The 23,303-nt window shown below is 40.1% G+C and overlaps 1 pseudogene; it reads left to right on the top strand.

Annotated features, from left to right (window-relative positions):
- The first annotated feature begins 729 nt into the window (after positions 1-729).
- Positions 730-23,303, top strand: part of LOC147452193 (uncharacterized) — a 32,740-nt pseudogene continuing 10,166 nt past the window's right edge.

Genomic DNA, 23,303 nt, shown 5'->3' with positions numbered 1-23,303 from the left:
GAAATGAATGAACATCCCAGAGCCTACTCACACAGCGGCTTGGAGAGTGGGGAAGAAAGGGAAGGATGGGATAGGTAACTCCAAATAAAGAGTGCTCATTATGCGCTTTCCTACTTGGGAGGCTAGGAAGGAGTTTTTGAAGAAAAGAACAACACTCAAGAAGATAGGGATTTTCTTGGGGGATAATCTCACCCTTGCACAGATAATGCACATGCAAGAGAAGATGTCCGAGATCAAGGCAGCCAGAAAGAAAGTAAAAATTGTTTTTTACAGAGGAGGAAGAGTAGTGATTCTAGAAAAAAAAAGCACCGCATGACGGTGCAAGACCTATGGGACAAGCCTAAAACTAGCAGCATGGAATTGTAATGGGTTATTGAAGCTAGATGTGGGCGCCTTTGAGAATAGCTTCAAAGGAAGAGACATTATTTTCTACTCAGAGACACACCAGACTCCCGGTGGCACATTACCTAGAGCGTCGATTTATCATTAGGAGACTACTACTTGTAGACGAGAGGTGAGATCAAAGCATAGAGGACGTGGGTCAAGAGGTGTGGTAGTCTTATTCAGAGAGGAGTTGCAACCCCTCATTCGTATTTTCTGTAGATATGAGCATGCGAGGTATATGTGGGTCAAGGTGAGAGCAGAGACTGGGAGGCCACTTTACGTTGCAATATTTTTTTCCCACCAAGCACATCTCACTATGCATCCCCCAAGGGATAGTCACCTTATATGATTTTGGATGAGGATATATGGGAGTTCTCTAGAGATGGGGATGTTATCCTTCTGGAGGACTTCAATGCCAGGATGGGCCACTCTCAGACAGTCTTCTATGATACCTCACTAGAGATGTTGAGAGAATTGGATGTCAGTGATATGGTCTTGGCCAAGTTTTTGCAGGATGAGGAGCACACGGGTTATGGGGGATATTTTATAGAAATAGGGACTGCACATGGACTGGCCACTTTGAATAGTCTACAAAGATTTCCAACATCGAGTGGGTTCACTTGTTTTCCTCACAGACATGGGGCTAGCTCAATGGATTATGTTTAGGCTCGGCCTAGTTTTATACCCTCTGTTTAGGATTTTATAGTTGAGCCCAAGCCTATTGGTGTAGCACTAGATCATTCCCTTCTCTTTTCAGTTCAACATAGCTCGATTGACACAAACATCCACACATACCCGATACAATTTCAGGTCAGAGACTGATTTTGTCTACATAGATGGCATATATAGACGCTTTTCTACTGAGGAGCTGAGATTTCCATTTGAGGGGCTTACCGAAATATTGACAGAGACATTACATGATGCAGCAGCAAAGGCATATCCACACAGCCAGCCTAAGCACATACCTTTTTCTGGGGGCATGCCCCAAAATAGTTGTTATGATGAGGAGTTTAGAGAAACAAGAGACACACTTCACAGAGAGGTGTCTTTGGGAGTCATTACTCATAGAAAATCACAAATTTCCTTTTGACGGCTTGTGCGACGGAAGGAGAGGGCTTATCTCGCTCAGCTGGAGAAGGAGTTGTAAAGCTAATTTTGAGCCAGGACTTGAGTGAGGCATGGAGATTCTTTCATGAGCACTCCCCTCCACCGGCTATCACATTCACCGAGACTTGGGGTGAGTATTGAGCATCTCTTTACACAGTTCCAGGACAATCGCCTCTACCAGACCCCCCGATGCCATGTCCAGAGACATGCATTTTCTTTACCATTGAGATGGTGAAGAAAGTTATCGACAAGATGAAGACTAGGAGAGCATATGATCATGATGGATTGGTAACAGAGCCCTTTATACATTCCCAAAATATGCTTGCAGAATTTCTTGCATTGATGTTCGATCGAGCCATGTGTGAGGGTTTTCCTAATACTTGGAGTATGTCGGTTGTTGTGCCTATTTTCAATATAAGAGATCCAATGATGCCTAGGAACTATCACACCATTATGATTGTGCACACACTAGCCAGGTTATATGCATCTATTCTTGAGAAGAAATTGAGTAGATGGGAAGAGAGAGCAGGCATACGAGCATCATGATAGGTAGGTTTCAGGATAGGTTTTTCTACTCTTGATCACATATTGACACTCATAGCTATTATTCAGGAAGGTAGATCACATGGTAGGAGGATTTAATGTACTTTTGTGGACTTCCACAAAGCATTTGACATAGTCCCTAGAGCTTGACTGATGTGCAGGTTACAGGAGATGGGTGTACCCATCCACAGAGCTGATTTGGGGGATCATGGCCCTATATAGGACACTTGTGGGTCAGGTCCGCACTCCCGAGGGGGTGTCTCGGCTTTTCCACTCCACTATTGGGGTGAAATAGGTTGTCCACTCTCCCCTACTTTATTTGGTATTTATGTGGATGAGGTTTTAGATTACATTGAGAGGAGAGGCGACAAAGGAGCATAGTTATTATGGACCTGCATCTCATTGTTACTATATGAAAATGATATTGTGTTGATCAACACCACAGCACAGTGGGTCAAGCGATCTGCACCTACCTTTGCATATGGTCAAGAGATGGTGGAGTATACAGATGCATACACTTACCTTGGTGTGGTTTATAGTGGCCCTGTGTTTCCTTTGAGGAGAGCAGCAGAGACTTGGCTAATGAGAGTGTATGCGGCTTTAAGTAAGATGGAGAGGATGTGTTCGCAGGTTCAGTTTCAGGAAATTCAAATGAAACATTGGTTTTTGACACTTTATTCACATCAGCTATGCTTTATGGGGTGCAGATTTGGGGGCCATCAGTGGACGGCCATAACCAAAGGACTGGCAGTACTGATGGATAGAAGTGCATGGAGAGGCCTCTGATCTCTATAATTTTTCAGATGATTAGGGCCAATCCTTTTGCACCAAATGAGATTATCCGTACAAAGCTCGCTACTCCACCATTGGTCATTGAGGCACTCACCAGATCCATTTCTTTCATGCACAGTATCTAGGATCTCCCTAGAGACAGATATGCCCTTCTAACTTTGGAGTCTTCTCGACAGCTTGCCTCATAGGGATACATCTCTTGTTGGTATGCATAGATGACAGCTTGGTTCAAGCTGCATGATTTTGACATGGATAGACTACACCCTTTCCAGTATTCGTTGGACGCACCCTCCTTGTCTCTCACATGAACCGAGATCACTCAGCTCATTAGATGGGATTTGATTCAGATAGACACTAGGAGGACATGGATACAACCTATGATGTGCTTGGAATGAAGATTCTCCTTGAGCTTACAAAGGATGGTTTTGTGATCGAACGCACCTACATGGACACTCATCTATCCCATGGATTACAATGTGCTATTGGATAGATGCGCACATCGTCACATCATTTAGAAATTGAGGATGGTACAGATTTAGAGAAGTAGCAACAGAGGCCAGGATTTTTTAGCTATGCCATAAGGAGCCAGAGATAGAGTTACATCACATCTGTCACTTCACAGTCTACTATGAGATACAAGGTCGTTTCCATCAGAGAGGGTTTTGGACCACTGGTCAAAGTTATGAGATATCAAGATCACAGATGCTTTCGGCTATTTTTATTGGAGCTAAACAGACATAGGGAGAGCCTCTTGAGGAGACTAGACAGTATGAGACACTCACAGAGGGAGATTTTTTCAAACTATATGGGGGACATTCAGCAGGCATCACACCAGACTTCACAGTCCACCTTTACCAGAGGTACATTGATTGACACGGACACTGAGCTTGGGATATCTAGATGCCCACAATTGCGAGTGTCAACAAGACATCGATGGAAGCTGCATCAGAGGGTCCGGACTATTCTGGCACGACATGGGAGACGCTCAGTCAGAGTACTCATTGAGGAGGACATTGATAAGCTCCACCAAAGGCTGATGTTGGATATCGTAGGATAGGATCTTGATTCCAGTATCTTAGCCTTTCATTTCATTTTATTTCATCCCATTTCATTTTGTTCCATTTCACTTTAGCTCAGTTCAGTTTCATTTTTCAGTCTTTACACAGACATTATATCAGATTCACCATTTGTAAACTTTTTTGTCTCATAGGTCACTTTGGCCTTTTGAAGACGTTATTAATATATCATTTCATTTCTCTCTCTCTCTCTCTCTCTCTCTCTCTCTCTCTCTCTCTCTCTCTCTCTCTCTCTCTCTCTCTCTCTCTCTCTCTCTCTCTCTCTCTCTCTCTCTCTCTCTCTCTCCACAACAAAAGGCCCCATACCTTCCAACCTCGCTCCTCAAACCCCTATCCATTGACATCTTTGAGGAACTATGACTCTTATTCTAGATCGGGAGCATCAAGGTTTCTATTTTTTCTTTTTAATCTTGTGTACGGCAAAGAGTAAGGGAAGGTAGTAAAGAAAAAGATTGCATAAACCAAGGGGCAGAGTATAGAGCGCGACGAGGAAGTTTAATCCCTCCACCATGCTCCCCTTATTAGCAGCTTTACTCACTATTTTTCTCACGAGCACATCGAGATTAATTAGGATAGCTCAATACCCTTAACTGCAACTTTTCTAATCCATTTCTAGTTTGTTAGGCACTATCACTTTCAAGCATTTAGGGGTCAATTGTTCTAGTCTTTTGTGTTGTACATTTTCTCTCACTCTTTTCCCATAGCGAGTAGCCCATTCCTAACCTGCCTCACCTTGCAAACATGTATCTTTGGTGAACCTAATGTGAAGCAAGCGAGGGTGGGAAAATTGTGCTTTGAAATATGACTATGCCGCCACAAGATACAATGATATAGGAGATGATACAACAATTTGCTACTTTTATGCACCAAATACAAGAAAAGTGGATTGAGCTACTACAAGGATTTCAGAAACCATGTTTGATTGAATGTCCACTATTTCTAGATTTTTTAAAAGGTAATCTAGATAGTCTAGGAGTATGCATGAACCATATGAAATCAAGATAAAGAAGGAAAAAGAGGACAAAGCAGTGGAAGAATCTTTAGATAAAGTTTCTGTTGAAAGTGTTATGTTTATTGGGTAGGATGGCGATGCATGCATGCATGCTACAATTCAAGTATGGAACTTAAATGCGTTTTGATAGAGCACATGATCAAAGAATTTGAGCAATTAGTAGATCCAAAATTATGTGAGAAAATATAGGGACTTATTGGCACATATAGGCACACCTAGACAAATTTTGAAGTAGTAGTTGTACAAGTGGGTGATAGGCCTATGGTTTTATAAATAGGGAATGATTTTTGAGATTTAGGTGTTCCAAAAAACAAGAAGATCAAGGTTTGTTGTGAAAGACAAGGTGGTATGAATAAATCTCGAAAGAAAACTTGTGCAAACCTCAAAGCAAAAGAATATAAAGAAGCTAATGAAGCTCCATGGATGGACAAGTACGCAGTAGAGAAGGAAAATGAGAGAAGTCTAGAATTTCTTTTAAAGGATCGGGCTATATCTAAAGAGAGAATCGTGCAAGTGTATGACTATAGCCATATACAACTACATATGGATGAGAACGCCTTTTGTGATCTTCATTGTCAATCACTAGTAAGTGATCATGAAGCACTGAGGTATGCAAACCACTTAGAGCTTAGTGCTATCAATTTAGAGGGGGTGTAATGCCAAGGGAAAATCTAGGGAGGTCATGGGCCTATATAATGGGTGACAGGGCAGAAAATCTCTGAACGCGGTTCTCGAGTTTCTCACATTGGTATCAGAGCTCAGGGGAGCGGTGAGCTATGGAGGAGGGGGAAAGTAGGCATGGATCTTATTCTTCTTCTTCTTCTTCTCTCTCTCTCTCTCTGATCTCTCTCTCTGATCTCTCTCTCTCTCTCTCTCTCTCTCTCTCTCTCTCTCTCTCTCTCTCTCTCTCTCTCTCTCTCTCTCTCTCTCTCTCTCTCTCTTTGCTTACAAATCGAGGGGCAAGTCACGTGCGGTAAGGGCCATGCAAAACATGCATGGAGCATCCACATAGGGGCGGTGGAGGAAAGGGCCAATGATGCCCATGGGAGCAATTACATGCACAAAAAAGGAGAACCAAGTTGCCAAAGGCCGTGGGAAAACCCCCCTGCACACAAAGGACCGCCATCACACCTGCATCAAATTGCATGACACTAGTTCCAAATAGATATACGAGGCCGAGCTGGGTAAATTTCGACACTGCCGCAAGGGATGGAGAGGTCCCCATCGTCGCATGCGAGTTCAAATTCCCTACCATGGAAGCTTCAATTTGTTTTTGGCTATTTTCTTGTCCTAGGAAAAAGTTTTCCAGAGGTTCCATAAATCAAGACAAATCTGTATGGTCAAGGACAACCATAATCAAGACAAGCAGGTATGAGGTACATGCTTTGCAAGCATTTTTCTCCTTTTCAATACGTGGTATAATTCGTCCCCAGGGAGGTCACCTAATAAAAATGTAACCTATCACGTGAGTTCAACGGAAGGGTATTTAAAGTTCTTGAAACTTACAGAAATATATATACAAAAGGGCATTATGTTTTCAAATTTGAAAAAAACTTACAGATTTTTTTTAAAAAAGGGTACATTATATGCTTAACAAAATTCACAGATAAAGGGTTTTACAAACATGCCTTGAACGCACGTGATATGGTAGTTTTACACATAGTGAACCCCCCGAGAATTGTCAAGGTCGATTATTTCTAAATGCTCGACAAGGTTGACTTTCTTTTCCTATGACATTTGTCTGTGAGCAAGAGTATTTGTAGCTATGAACAATGGTAGCATCCAAAGTGGGTCTACTGAGATGTATCATGGAAAGACAAGAGTTCCCACGTTTGGAATATGCTACGAGCATAAGAACTTGGGAGAGGACTTGGCAAGTGTGTGCAGGTTATTTCATTATTGCCAAGATGGTATATATTGTGCATACAACAAATCTCTCTCGCAGCAGATCTAGCTATGAGCCAGATTCAAGGCGAGTTTTTATTTTGAAAACTCAAGACAACTGGCCACAACAGAGCAACCAGGTTAGACAACTTCAAATTTTCTTATTTCTCTACATTTTAACCTTTAAGTTGGAAAGGATTTCCTATTGTACAAAGCAAAGTTCTTTGACAGCATTCATGAGAATCAAGGATTCTAACCGGTGCCAAGGTCCCGCCATTGACTTCAAATCAATGACATTGGCACATAGTTGTGGGAATCTAGCAAAGTGAGGATATAAGCTCACAATTTACATATAACAATGATAAATTGTGATGTATCCAGGTCCGCTTGTGCAAGGCACTTCTAGTGTCGGCTCAATCTATAGGGGCCATCATTATCGCTAATGGTTTACACCTCTGCGTGCATGGCATGCTAGTGAGGTAGACATAATTCCATCTCAGTACTGTTTATGCTTTCGCTGTAACACTAGCTGCCTTGTCAAGGACAAGGTAAGTTGTTGATGTCTTAAAACATTTTTTATTTATTTTTATTCATAGGCAAATTGCCATACTTAAGTCACCCTGGTACAGTCACGACCACATACAAGGTAGGTGGGTCAATATGTGACTTGTGTTATCTCTCTCTACGAGAGCTATTGTGTACGAGCACATTGTTGTACACTTATGGGAAAAGCTATGAGACAGCCATTGTCTGCACATAGGCATACACAGGGGGCCAACAACATCCCAGCATTCTCTCTCTCTCTCTCTCTCTCTCTCTCTCTCTCTCTCTCTCTCTCTCTCTCTCTCTCTCTCTCTCTCTCTCTCTCTCTCTCTCCCCTAATTCTTTGCGGGAAAAAGGGAAGTTAGACATGATTCTACTAAAATCTTTATGTAGATATGGTAATAGGAAGGGCTAGGAGCCATATGTTTTCAAAGGGCTAAAAGCCATCTACTCTGGAATGACTAAGAGCCATCGGTGGTTTCTTTCAAGATTGGAATATTTCTATCCAATTGAGTACCCATCGATTCTAATGGGCAAGCAAGAGTCTTGCCATTACTGATTTTTTGGTTCTAATTTTAACACTGCATACTTTATGTGTGAAGATTAACTTGAGTTTTTGAAAGCCTTAAACTCGTAAAGGCTTATCTCTACCAAGGTGTATAGTTGAAGCAAGCATTTCAAACACCACGGCTATTCACAAAAACCCAAGCTTCTGGACTTTCAGGTCTAGAAAAAATCCATTTGTGAATACGATTTCTACTTGAGCGGATCTTCTATTTTGTTTATATCACTGAGAGTGTCTATACGAGTATAATTTTGGGGTAAGACCTAGCTTGTGATTACTAAATCACTTACTAAGTGTTGATGGTCAATTCTTGAAGCCTTTACACTTGCACTTTCAAGGAAATAAATTCACAAGCTGCCAAGGGGTAGTGAACAAGTTCAAATTCCAAAGTTGACTTCAATCACTGTTAGACATGGTAGACTATGTTGGTCACCGTTGGCTACTAGGTTGCACATTTTTCATGCAAAGTCTAACTAAGTGACTGACATTGCAGAAGCTAACCAAGGGGTTGGTACTTGTTTCTTTCAGGTTTTCCAAGTACACGTGACTATAGGTAAGTGTGTGTTATGTTCAAACTGCATATGAATTGGTTTTATTCTCCTTTTGAATATGCTTTGCTTGACTTTGTCAACTCGGATGAATAAGCTTGACTGCTTTCATCCATTTTTCTCTTCAAAGACATGACAAGGTCATTTAAGAGCAAAGAATTTTGGGCCGCATTGTCCCAAATACACTTCTTCATTATGAAATTAGGGACATATATATAGGGTTTTCTTTGGCACATGTTGTCACATGAGATACAACATGGTCTAGGAACTCAAGGAGTTTGGTTTAGCCTGTGTGTAGCAAGGTTATGAGGGTCCCTCTCACTCATATCGTTGACTATTTATAGTTACCTCCACACACAAGTACATCTTGTACCTAAAGGATGTCCTTTTCAGACATCCTTATTTGAGACATATTCCACATGTGGAGAATATGAGTCTCTAGGATTGACACATGTGCTTGCTATTTCAATTATGTGTCACGAAAAATTCCGTATGTGTTGATCAAATCCGTTTACAAGAACATTTTGAGCATGTCCTATTAGGAACAATTTCAATGGCTAGGAATTGTCGGGGACTTATTTAATTAGAACAGCTTGTGAAGGTTACAAGTGCTGCTAAACAACATCAACAGATAGTTGTTTATGCATATAGCAAGGCTATGTGTTGTTAATAAAAATGTTTCATTGTTCGTACCTAGAAGTGTCTTACATTCATCTATTTTTGCTAAATGCATGCACAGTAGGTTTATGGCCCTAATGTTTTAGCAAAGGTTGATTTGGAGCGGCATACACATTCATGACATAGATTTAACAATCACCAATAAAGGTCATGGCTCGGTTTGGGTGCTTATGGATCTTTCAAGTTAACCAATATGGTTATTTATAACATTGTTGATTCCTCGGCGATGTTGTAAGGCATTGTGATCACTGTTTACCAGTCATTTTGGAAGACTGTCTATAAACGGTATGGAAACACATCTTAGTACTATCATTTATCCAAAGAAGATACACAGATTACAAGTGTAATATTCTACTAAAGGATATGCGAAGCGCATATTTTAGCACCAACCAATCCAATTAGAAAGCATGTATCTCTCTAAGTTGGAGTTTGCTAACCATAATGTAAAGCATGTTTGCAACTAGGTTTAGTCTCTTCATGTTTAAGTTAGGTTTTCAACCTAGAACAGTAATTATGGTGGGGGTTTTTACTAATAAATATTGATCAATAATTATGGTGGGGGGTTTTACTAATAAATATTGATCACAAGTCAAGGACTTATACTTCACTGATGCTTTACGTCAACCAATTACTTTCTTGAAAAATTGAAAAGAGGTACTCTTTGGGGTACATCTTTGTTGTAATAACTCATTTAGCATGCTCATGGGGGTTCTAAATGGAGTTTACACACTATGCTAGATATGGGTCGGTTACACAACACGGTTGTAAAGGGACAACAATGTGGAAAATCAAGATGCTATTCTTGATTTCATTGAACCTCCTACTGAACTGTGTTTCGATCAAATGGATAGTTGGATCCCTGAAGGATGCCACTATGGAAAACATTAATGCTCTTATGAAGATACAACCACTTTTGTTTTTGAGGATGAAAATGCTTCTCCAAGGGGGGAGTAATGTAATGCCGAGGACAAATCCAGGGAGGTCATGGACCTAGGCCAAGGGCCGACTACTAAGTGGGGACATGGGATTCTATAGAAGATGGCCAAGGGCCTATATAATGGGTGCCAGGGTGAAGAATCTCTGAATGCAGTTCCCATGTTTCTTACAAGGGGTGCAAGAATGTGTGCAATCATGTAATGCTTTTGTTAACACTGTGTATTATGATGATACTATGACTTTGAGATGCATGTTGAATATTGTGTTGATGCAGTCTCAAAAGATATTTGATGGAGATCGAGAAAATTGAGGAGATCCCTATGTATGTTACATGTGATGATGCTTCTTTCAATCAGTGTATAGGGATTTCACGTGCTCCTTTAGACCAAGATATAGGAACTTGATATGATACTTGGCTAAGGAAGACTTAGAGATTATCATGCTTTTGGGTGATGCTTTAAGTGGAATTTGTGTTCCTTGTAAGGAGGTGTTGATAGCCGTTTTTCGGCTTTCCATAATTTCCATAGTAAGCTACCTCACCCTATCAAATCACTCAAACATTTTGGTTATCCCTACCATTTCACTGTACATAGGCGTGTGTGAGTTAGGGGACTTTCCCTATATTTTCTTTAAAACCCTTAATTAGCTAGTCATTGGGCTAGTTGAGCCAAAAAAATAATAAAAATAAAAAATATAAGTATATCATGGCCCATTTCTGTGTAAATATTTCATTTTATATAGGGCCTAAATATAAGGATTTTTCATAATTATTTTGGTATTTATTTAAATATTTATACTTAGGTGTGTGTTATTTATGCTATATACATTGACTCGCCATTACCATATTTTTTCTTACCATTTTGCATACTCTTTATTCAATATAAAAATAATTTCATGCAAGCTTCTCTTATTTTTGGTGTAACTCCATCCCAACAAAAATCCAAAAAAACTAGTTTTATTTATGTGTATATTTTTTCACTATTGTGATTTTTCCTTCCTACATCTATTCTCTTTTAATCTCATAAATTAGAACACCAAAAATATTCATCTTTTTATGGTAGACTTATAATGAGAGAGATTTATTTTGACCCTTTATATTTTTTCCACCTATATTATTTATATTTGACATGTACATATTTTTTTAGACCCCTCAATATTTGATTTTCTTAGTTGTACTATTCACTTATATCATGATCTCAACAATATATTCAATTATAGACCTACCAAATAAGGTCAAGGGTATATGGAATGCATGCATGCACCATGGGGAGCTCACTCTTGGAGGTATTCAAAAGAATCATCCAAAGAAAGACCTCACAAGGACTTTGTGCAGTGGAAAAAACAGTCGGTTTTGCTGAATTTTTAAAGATCACATGCTCCCCGAATTTGAAAAGGTGATACAAACAAAAGTTGTATCTCATGAGCTAAACTTTCACCTCATATTTTTTTGAGCTACGAGCTATGAGCTATGATTTTATTGGTGGACCCCACTTTGCCCATGCTATGCAGCCACACTCCCTCTTCCACTTTATCATTTTCCTCTTTCACACACACTCCTCCCTCTCCTTCCCACCCCCAAACCTGCAACTCCCATGTCCTAATTCACCCTCTTCACCATTGCCACATCTCTCACACCTCCATAGCCTTCATCCTCCATTTCTACACCCTATGTGTCCCCCTTTCTCTCTACATATATGTCCATATTACCATACTCTCTCCAACTTTGTAAAGAACTTCAAAAAATCAGCAAAAATCCAAAGATAACCTCTGCAAATGAAGTCTTTTATCATGAATTTTCCAAGGTTTGAAATAACATAGTTTCATCGACACGCGCTGCTTCGCCATGCTGACCGCTTCTTCTTCCGGTGCTGTAAAGAGGTGAATGTCAACTTCTCCAAAGCTTCAACCTCTCTTTACAAGCTCATCCCTTATCTAACTTTTCTCATCATATATCTCACCATTTGGTGAATGATTTTGTAAATATTTTTTAGTGATAATTACTAACTACTAACCACTAACCTTATTGTAAAATGCACCCTCTACTAGAGTAGGCACTCCCAAATTATTCACTCAATCTTCTCTCCTTTCATCCTCAATAATTCTCTTCCCTTGAGCCCACATCCATGTGACTCAAAGGACAAGAGAGACCCACCCTCATTAAAAAAAATTTAAAAAAATGTATAATCTTTTTTTCCTTCAAATAAACTTGATTAGGCCTAATCCTAATTGGGGCTTCTAAAACCTATAAATAGAGCCCTTCTCTCCCTTGTAAATCATCACATAATCACACTACACCACACCATTCTCAACACATAACACACCACTCTTCAAGACTAGTTGTGTAGAGTGTGTGCATTGTGAGTGCTCTATTCCATCACTACACATAGGTGCATGGAGAAGCTTGAAGTTAGTTATGCCATCTAGAGGAGTGGAGTGATATTATACTCTGCAATCACACTTGTAGACTACTCTTGTCCATAAATAAGATTCATAGTTTTGGGTGCAATTGTATGCTGCAACTACGACTCTTCTCTCCAAGTTGACTTGATAAGTTGGCTCATCAGGTGGTTGAAGGTATATTGTCCTTGAAGTTTGTTGTGACATTTCATGCTTGGTGGTTTGAGGGCTGTTGAATTGTTTGCCAAAACTTTCAATTGTAAGAGGTTGCTCGGTGAGAGGGCTCCCGTGACCCTAAGACAAATTTTGTATTGGCAACAAGGTCAAGTTTTGTGTTGTCTCTCTATTTCTCATCAAGCTTTGTGTGCATCTAGTCTTTAAGGCTAAGACTGAGTTGCTCAAGTTGATTTGTGCTCTTTACCTCTCTCTGGCGTGGTGAATGTTTGTGTTTGGTGTGTGGCTATCTTGCATTCCCCTCTCTTTGCGCGTTTGAGTACAAGGAGATATCACGTGCGTCCTAGTTCGCATCTACAACTAGGTGGTGCCCCTTTTCTTGTTTGGTTTAATTCTGGCTGTGAGTTGTTGTTGTCTCTGATTGTGCTTTCCCCAGCCCCAATTGAGCAGCACGGGAGCCTCGAAGGGTGTTTAGAGGCCGCTCTTCTTGTTGCCCGCCCCGGACTGCCTCAAATTGGTGCCCCCACTGAGGACTGACTTTGTGCTTATTGTTGTTGTATTGTATGAATGCTTGAATTTAGCATAATATGAATCATGAAAACTTGTATGACTGAGTTTAATTTCAATGCAACAAAAATTGATCTAGAATATGGTTTGGATTAGCATAACATAAGAAAGGAAAAAAACATTTTCACATAAGAATCTAGAATTCATGAGACCTTTCAAAACTTTGTGCAGTTAGTTGATGTCATGAGAGAAAATGATTGTTTGGAACTAATCTTTGTGTGGTTCTAGCATTGAGAGACTATGACACACTATACCTTTGATGATATCCCAATCTTCTTCGGAAATCTAGAAGAAGATGTTGATGATTTTCTTGCTGATTTTAGAATGGTTTGTCGTATCCTTGGTAAAAGGGATGAAATTGAAAAAGGGGATTTTCTATTGCTATGCCTTAGAGGCAACGCGGAGCAATGGTTTTGGCGTATGTATTCTCAGATTGAAGATGGGTATACCCAAATTTCCAAAACTTTGAAGACCAGATTCTCTAAATTTCCAACAATGGAGAAAGCATGGGCTTCATTAGGGAGACTTCAACAACATGGTGAAGACTACTATGCTTATGAGGATATTTTTTCTCGTCAATGGGGAGGATATGGGTTTAGTTCTACATTTCCAGATTATGTAAAAATGGAGCAATTTATTTCGGGTTTGTCTCCTTTCCTAAAGATTAAGGTTACTTGTAGTGGACCCTCTACCTTTGAAGAAGCGGTCACTATTGCCCGAAGGAAGTTTCACAAGTACTTCTACATCAAAAATGGTTTCCATCATGCTGGAAGAACCAACCATCATGAAAGTGTTTCTATTAAGGAGTCATCTCCTTTGCCATACTTGTCTCCTACTCCGAAAAATGTTGAAGAAGTTACTTACATGCCAACTGATTATTCAAGTGCTAAAGTGTGTGGCCAAGATTCAAATGTGGAATCTCTTTCTTCTACCTTTATCACAAGCATGCAAAAATCGACACAAGATATCTCAAATGGCATTGATGATTCAATAATGGATACATCCAACCTTTTGGCGGAGGATCAATTTCTAGTTCGAGCATATGAATCTTTTGTGCAACATGACTCTATGGAGAATGAAGACCTTGAAGGTAACCTTGATATTATGGAATGTTCTGAGAGTGTATCTTGTCTAAAATAAGAGAGTGAAGAAGAAGATGAAATCATAGGTGGGGAGATCATAGACCACATTGATCATAAAGAGATGATTGTGTACATGGAATGCCAACTCCAAAACAAAGTAGAAGAGTGTGAGTTGAATCCATGTGAGGATAATCTTCAAGAAGTGTTTAAGGATGTTGAAAATAATTGGTATGACCCATGTATGTTAAGCATGGAGGAACCTATCATGCAAGAAGCCAAAGTTTTCACAAAATCAAAGAGTAATCCATCAACCTTTGAGGTAGTACAATGTGAGGAGTTACAACCTTGCCAAAGGGGGGGCTTAGAAGGGGATGAAGAACATGGGAGAGTAGTAAAAAATAAAATCATAAAAGGAAATTTTCAGAAGGGTATCATTCTCTCCAATGGTGTTTTAGTGGGTGGCTCTTCATTCATGGGACAATCTCTTAGCAAGAAAATCCAAGCTTTTGAAGCCCCAATCATCTTCACATTGGGTTTCACCTCTTCAAAGTCAACTTCTCATCTCTTCACATATACCTTTCATCAGGAGCACCATACCTTCTTAAGTGGAAGAGTACATGAATACTTGGTGATGAACAAATGTTTCCAAACCTTCTACATTTGGTTCTTTGGTGTATGGAGGTCACACATTGTGATGCTTCTGGTCTTCATCATAGATGAAAAACTTTTTGATTGCTACATGTGGATAGTTCATCAATCAGTACCAAAATCTATTCTCTTCCAATGTGTTGGAAGCAATAGAAACCTTCGTCTATTATCTACTTATGTGGTAAACTATTTGCAATATCTTCCAATAGCAGTTGGAAGCATGGATCAAGCTTTCCTAAATCATGAAGGTCATAGAATTTTTGACTTGATGAGCCTACCCAGGTTGAATGAATTTTATGAGCTACAGTTCAGGAATTTGCTTATACAAGCTCTTGAACATCGTACCAGATACATCAACTTTACACAGGAGGAAGAGCAACCAATCTTTTATATCACATTCATAGTGATAGATGCAATGATGGACAACAATAAAATCTACAAGTTTCTTCAACCGAAAGCAGTAAGTGTTTCCATACCATACATCTCTCTTTGGGAAAGATATTTCAAGATCTTTGATCCTCGGGGGTGCTTATGGAAACTTTCTCAATGGAGGAGGTTTACTCCGTCACTTCATTACATCTTGCTATTGGCTCTGAGAACTTTTCATATCACACAAGGTTTCTTAATCACACAACAAAGGTTCTTCAAAGATGAGAGCAGACAAAGACAGACATTACACAATCTACATGTTGTATGATCGGATAAATGGTACATGAATGTACCATTATCTAAGGGGGGGGGGGGCTAATGATAGACATTTTTCGGCTTTCCATAATTGCCATAGTAAGCTACCTCACCCTATCAAATCACTCAAACATTTTGGTTATCCCTACCATTTCACTGTACATAGGCGTGTGTGAGTTAGGGGACTTTCCCTATATTTTGTTTAAAACCCTTAATTAGCTAGTCACTGGGCTAGTTGAGCCAAAAAAATAAAAAAAATAAGTATATTATGGCCCATTTGTGTGTAAATATTTTATTGTATATAGGGCCTAAATATAAGGATTTTTCATAATTATTTTGGTATTTATTTAAATATTTATACTTAGGTGTGTGTTATTTATGCTATGTACATTGACTCACCATTACCATATTTTTTCTTACCATTTTGCATACTCTTTATTCCATATAAAAATAATTTCATGCAAGCTTCTCTTATTTTTGGTAGGTTATGGTAGTCTATTTATACGTTTTACCACACAATGGATTTATGGGTTATTGGATGCTTGTGCTTCACTGATGGGAAATACGTGAGCTTTCCCTATGATCCTAGAGGGGTATGCTCAAATGAAGCCATAGTTTGAGAGAATTTTGATAACATGCAACATTGGGGTAGTAGTTGGTAATTTTATCTTTGTAGTTTCCAAAGCTGGTTGGCACATGTCAAAGGATGTGCACGTTTAGAGGGGATGGATGTCATGAATCTTTGCGTCTACAAAGGGAAACTCAGAGAGGATATAGATTTTGGGTATCATCCCTCATATCGATTTTTGGCACTTTTTATCGACTTGGCATGCCAAGCTTAACAATGCTTTCCTGATTTTGTATGCCAAATAAGGTAATTCAAGAGTTTACTTTCTAGAATTTCATCACTTGGAGTACCATGATTGTGGGATATTTAATCCAAATGGTGCTTAACAAAGCCTATTTTGAGAATACATCTCAATCCAAATGTCATCACTTGGAGTATCATGATTGCGGGATATGTAATTCATATGGTGCTTAACAATGCCTATATTGAGATGTATGCCAAACATGATTTTCTAAGGCACAAGAGTGTTTGGAAATGCTTTGGAAGGCATAAAGGGTGCTGGACGAGCTTCTTGTTTGGAGCGCAGTCTTAGTGTACATTGACTATAAGATATGTGCAACATGGGTTGTATGTGGCCCAAAATGTCTTGATTTGGAAATGCTTGGCACCACCTTGGTCAATGAGCATGCGTATTTGGGGAGGGCTTTGTAATAAGGCCGCCTATTTTCTTGTGAGAACGATGGCTAAGTGAATATTTTTCTTAAATTATCATATTTTATAAATAGGGAAGAATTTGGGAGGCTAAGAAGAAAAGCACCAACCAAGGATGGTTCTAAAAAGGGATGCAAGGGGGGAGCACCACTAGAAGAAGGAATGATGCATACCATGTTATGGAATATTATATGGAGTTGGTTGGACGCAATGTGTTGGTTAAAATCCATGTAATGATTTGAATGACTAGGGTAGACAACATGATCATATGTGGAGAAAAGGGCATGGTGCGGGCATGAGGAAGGGCCGGAAGGAGGCTTCAAGTTGCATGGGAGGGTGCAGGAGTAGAGAAGCCTCCATCTAAGTGTAGTAGAGGGATGCTAGGTGTGTGCATGAGAAGGGCTGAGGGAAGTGGGCAGGAGGGTGAGCAAGAGAGGTAGCAAAGAGCAAGGTGTGCAGTAGGAAAGGATGACGACAAGGGGTGTGCACAAAAAAGTGGGTAAAAGCACCACCAAGGCACCAATGTGCTAGAGAAGGCGTGTTGCGAGGAGGATGGTGTGATGTCCATAGCATGCAAGGAAGGTGGGCTTCCCTTGGGAAGGAGAAAACCATGCAAGGATAAGGAGAGGAGTAATTAAAGGGGCAGCCTTGGGTTGCTTTTTGAGGCCAATATATACAAGAACCGCTAATGTATGAAGGTGTTGGTCATATAATACATGAAATGGGCTGCCCATAGAAGGAAAAGGTGAACAAAAAGGGAGGAAATCAAGGCTCGAAAGGAGATGGTTCAAAGCATCACGGAGAAGATAGGAAGAATATGGGTTTCTCATTTGAAGAAGAGGCTCATCTTGCTTGTGAAGGGTGTGCAAGAGAAGAGGGTGCCACCAAGGGGATTTTGCATGAACGAGTGAGGACTTAGAGAAGGTGAGGAGGACGAGGAAGAAGGGGGGGAACGAGCTCTCTCTAGATCTTACTCTATCTATTGCTGGCTACCTCCCGCTCACTCTCTCTCTCTCTCTCTCTCTCTCTCTCTCTCTCTCTCTCTCTCTCTCTCTCTCTCTCTCTCTCTCTCTCTCTCTCTCTTTGCATCAAAGAGGGCAAGAAGGTGAGCATCAAGAAGGACATTAAGGAAAGAATCAAGGGAAGAAATTTGGCATCAAGAGAGAATTAAAGAAGGCAAGAATAGGGGAAAAAGAAAAAGGGAAATCATGATGAGATCTACGACTCTCGTATTGGATCGAGAGCATCACTTTTTCTTTTTCTCTCTCGTGCATGGCAAAGAGTGAGGGAAGGTGGTAAAGCCAAAGACTACATAAATTAAGGGGCAGAGTACACAATAGGACAAGAAATTTTAACTCCTCCCACATGCTCCCCTTGTTAGTAGTTTTATTCACTCTTTTGCTTGCGAGCACATCCAAATTAATTGTAATAGCTCATTGCCATGACTGATGAGTTGTGTAATCCATTTCTAGTTGGTTAAAAATTATCAATTTCAAGGATACATGGTGTCAATTGTGCCAGTTTTTTGTGTTGTAAATTTTCTCTCACTCTTTTCCCAAGCGAGTAATTCGCCTCACCTTGCAAACACATATCCCTGACATCTTTTGTCTATGGGAAGCCCTCTTCATGCGTTATATGCCCATTACCTTCATACCTTGGTGATTCTTGTATATATAGCCCTCACAAAGCAACTCAAGGCTTCCCCTTTAGCTCCACCTTCTCCTTCTTCTTTGCATGGTATGGTAGCCCTCCTTCTTCTCCTTTTCCCCCCTCCCAAGGGTAGTCCACCTTGTTGGCATGCTATGGGCAACACACCATCCTCCTGGTAGCACTCCTTCTCCTGCACATTGCCTTGGCTGTTCTTTTATCCTCTTTTTCTTGCACACCCCTTTTCATCGGCCTTCCAAGTTGCACAACTTGCTCTTCGTGGCCTCTCTTGCTCACCCTCCTGCCCACTTTGTTGAGCCCTTCTCATGCACACACCTTGGAAGCCCTTCTATGGCATGTTCATGGTAGCTCCACTCCACATGACATGCACCCTTTCGTTTCCTACCGCTCCTCCTGCCCGCACACTATGCCATCACATGTAAGATCCTTTTCTCCTACACCCTCCCATGCAACCTAAAGCCTTCTCCTGGCCATTCCTCATGCCCCCACCACATCCTTCTCTCCAACAAAATCATGCTGTTTACCCCAGTCATTAAGATCATCGCATGGTGTTTCACGAGCGCGTCCAGTCCAACCAACTGTACATAATTTTCTATAATGTAATATGCATCATTCCCTTCTTCTAGCAATGATCCTCCCTTGCATCCCTTCATAGTGCCATCCTTGGTTGGTGCTTTTCTTCTTAGCCTCCCAAATTTCTCCTTATTTATTGAATATAAAAGTTTAAGACAAATGTTCATTTAGCCATTGTTACCACTTACCAAGCCCTCCTCTCCAAATATGCATGCTCATCGACCAAAGCCTCCCAAACATTATCAATAAACCTTGGCCCACATATCGCCCATGTTTCATATATCGTGTAGTTAATGTGGACGTAGACTACACTCCAAATAGGAAGCTTGTCTAACACCCTTTGTGCCTTTCGAAGTGGACCAAAGCATCTCCAAACACTCTTATGACTTAGCAATTGCATCATGTTTAGCATACATCTCAATCTAAGCATTGTTAAGCACCATTTGGCTTACATATCTTCTCCATATCTTGCAATCATGGTACCCCAAGTGATGATATTCCAGAAAGTAAACTCCTCAAGTACCACATTTGGAGTACATATCAAACAAGCATTGCTAAGCTTGACATTCCAAGTTGATAACAAGTGCCAATAAACTGTATGAGAGATGATAATGCACAAAACATGTATCCTCTCTAAGTTTCCCCTTGTGGACTTGGAGCTTCATGAACGACAACGCAATCTCCAGTTTCGAGCTACAAACAAATAATAAATATTTGAGGTCTCTTTTTTGTCAAACTTAAGATATTGAAAGTGACTTTCCAATGATATTAAATAGAAAGGGCTTAAGCATTGAAATTGTTTTTGCAAATGGAAATCTTGGCGTGGAGAGAGTGGATGATAGACAGATTGGTTGAATGCCAGTTTTTCAGCACAGGGACCACGGTTCTACCTCCGCCCAACGTTGGACAAGGGATCTCGACTGTCCAAAATCTTGGGCGCCCTTGATTTTGTGCATCCAACTGGATAAGGCTTGTAATGGAAACGGCCTATGAACTTTGAGAATTGCGAAATTAGGAGAATTAAAAAGAGAATTTTTGTGAGACTACTTTGAGAACATAGAGGGTGAACTTATTTAGTGGTAGCAACTTAATCATAATTTTTAATTAACTTGGCATGAACAATACTTTTGAAAGAGAGAGAGTTTAGAGAACTTGACAAAAATTGAGGAACGGATTGATGTGGAGCCGCCGGTCCCCCTCCAATAGGCTTTTGTATTATAGATTCTCCCATCAAGAGAGACTTGGTACGATACAATCTTGTGTTCCTTGTGACCTAGGTGATGAAATGAAGATGGAAAGCTTCATGCATCATGAGCATAACATACACTTTGTAAAAAGCATTAACCCCCGGGGCGGTCACTTTTAGAATGTATATGCTATCATGTGAGTTAACCAGAGAGGATTATTAAAATATCAAAATGTATACATACATCGGGGGTGGGGGTTTTTTAAATAGGCACGTAGTGTAAGTATAGTATGTATAATGAGGTATTATTAATAACCTCTTGAACGCACGTGATATAGGAAGCTTTTGATTAGTGACCGCCCCGGGCATTGACCATCCCCAACCTCAGTTCCAAGGCCTCAAACACCTTCAAAGGTGGAGAGAGCTAGCGGGGAATGAGGGTCCCGGGGCGTCCGCTAGGAAATATGTAAGATAGCACGTGCAAACAAAATAAAATATTTATAATTAGGTACATTTACAGAAAAATGTATTTACATAAAGGGTTTTTTAATTGAGAAAGTGAAAATTTTCATATATAAGGGATACTTTTTTACAAAAATATATACATAAGGGGTGATTATAATACTTGAAAATATACAAGTAAGGGATTATTTAAATACCTCTTGCGTGCTATATGAAATTTTCACATAGTGAACTCACCGAGATGAGGGTAGGGAAGAGGAATAAGAAACATTCATAGGAGAAAGAAATAGTTCCTCGCTTATCATCACTCTTCTTGCTAGCATAGTAATGAAGATGGAGAAGATGACAAGCTTAAGCATTGAAGCATGGCTCTTGGTTGGATTTGCATTCCATAGCAAAGAGTGTTGGTGTAGGCTCTCAACTTCTCTACTAGCTTGGAGAAGGAGATGGAGCTCTTGCACTTTGCACTTCACACAATGAGAGAGAGAGAGAGGGAGAGAGTGAGGGAGAGTATCCCAAGCTAGCCCCCTCCTTGATTTGGTTGATCCCCCTCTTCTAGCACTATCTTGCACATGATTGGACCTCCTTAAGGTTGGCCAATCGCAGGCTTACTGCATATCAAGCAGCAAGGGTAGCCTTGGGACAAGTGTGCCCCTTTCCCCTTTGAGAGAGAGGACTTGATAAATGCATAAAAAATTAATTAAATTAACTAAATTATCATTGGACTCCTTGGGATGACAACCAATAGGCTTTAGGCACACCATGAGGGAAACATGAAGAGGAGCTTGACAAGTGTCCTATTTGCTTTCTTTGCACCAAGCTTGCCTTGTGTGAGGGTGTGTGTGTGTTCTCTCTCTAGCCCCTACAATGAGGGCTCGCCCCCCCTTGTGTAGGGATATGCATTGACTTTGTGGAACACCTTACCCCCTCAAGCACCTTAGTCATGGAGCACCTTAGCACCTTAGTCATTAAGCACCTCAAGCTTGGGTCGGGTTCCCACCTTAAGCTCAGCCCTAGCTTTCCTAAGGTCAAAGGACTTTTAACACTAAACCTTTGGAGGTCTTTAATGAAGCTAACCCTAAGGTCTTTAAGCTCCATTAGCTAGCCTTGCTCTTTGACATACCATCTCTCATTTGGACCCCTTTACCATTGGCCCCATGTGGAGATAGATCTGTAAGCACACGTCTATATTCTAACCCTTGTTCCCGTTTTTTTCTCCCACATTAAATGATCAGTTTAATATGAGAAAATCATTTGGGTTGGTTAGATATTAGATTTTATGACAAGGCCCATGTCACACATGGACAGACAGAGAAGACATTACGTGAGCGGGGCAAATTAAAAATGGTGTTTCAAGATTTATTGTGTCACACTATGGTGGACAAGGTGTCGCCAAGATGAGTTGAATTCCATGTCATGGTCGCCACCCCCTTCTTTGTGTCCGAGGGGCTATCCCTGCCCATGCATGCTTTCTTGACTTGAGTTGTCCACCACTTTGACTACACTCACGGAAGCTCAACAAAGATCTGTGTTGGGCACCATGGTCAGACTCTGTCACCTCATACATGGCCCGCATTGCATTTATTCGACCAAATAATGTAATTTATATCGAGTAACTCGTCATTATTTGCGTATTATCGTAAAATACGAGGTACTTTTGAATAATTTGTAATCTATCGATCGATAAATTATCGATCAATACGCTAGATTTATATTAAAAAAAACGCACGTCGTACTTCGATACGTTTTCGATCGATACCGATTTTGGAGCTTTCTAGTTGTCTACAGCTCACACTCTCTACCTTATACTCTCGAGCAGGTCAGCTTCGCGTACTGGTAAGCATCTTTTCTCTTCAAATTTGTTTTTTTATACGCGAATAATTTAAATTTACTTTCATGTGATTATATTATTGTATGTGTCTCTGATACGCCTTCAGGCCCTCTTAGTCACATAACAGTTTAATATTTAAGATATAGAAATTACTATGCCTTGTCTGGTTTCTATCTTACTTCCATAGTAATAATAATAATTAAAAAAAACATTGACTCTTGCTCTTACTTGAGTCAATGTTTTAGGAATTTAGATAACACAGTACATTGGTTTGATATGCTTGTCGTCACTCATACTTTGTATGGTGTTTTAGGAGACCATTAGATAGCATGTGCATTTGTTTGATATGTCTCACGACACTCTTACTTTGTACGATGCTTTAGGTAAAATAAGTTCCAATGAAATGTGAGCTTACAAAAAACATACTTCTTCCTACATCTGAGCCTTGGTTCTTACAACGGAAGAAGATACTCCTAGACACAATCTGTGCGAATAAATTTTTTATCTAGTGAGTCTTTAAGCTATACACCTTTCAATATACGTAGTCATGGACCACATGATTCGTAGATGTACATTGTAGATCTGTATAATGAGAAGTGTAATCTTTAAACTACTCCCTGCGTCACGATCTTCGGTTCTTACAACGGGAGGAGTTTCGCTCAGACACAATTTGTGGAAAAAAAA

This window comes from Adiantum capillus-veneris, chromosome 8 (assembly GCF_014529385.1).
Source record: "Adiantum capillus-veneris isolate H3 chromosome 8, ASM1452938v2, whole genome shotgun sequence".
Classification (NCBI taxonomy): domain Eukaryota; kingdom Viridiplantae; phylum Streptophyta; class Polypodiopsida; order Polypodiales; family Pteridaceae; genus Adiantum; species Adiantum capillus-veneris.
The sequence above is the reverse complement of the archived record's forward strand: the minus strand, read 5'-3'. Positions and strand labels throughout refer to the sequence as shown.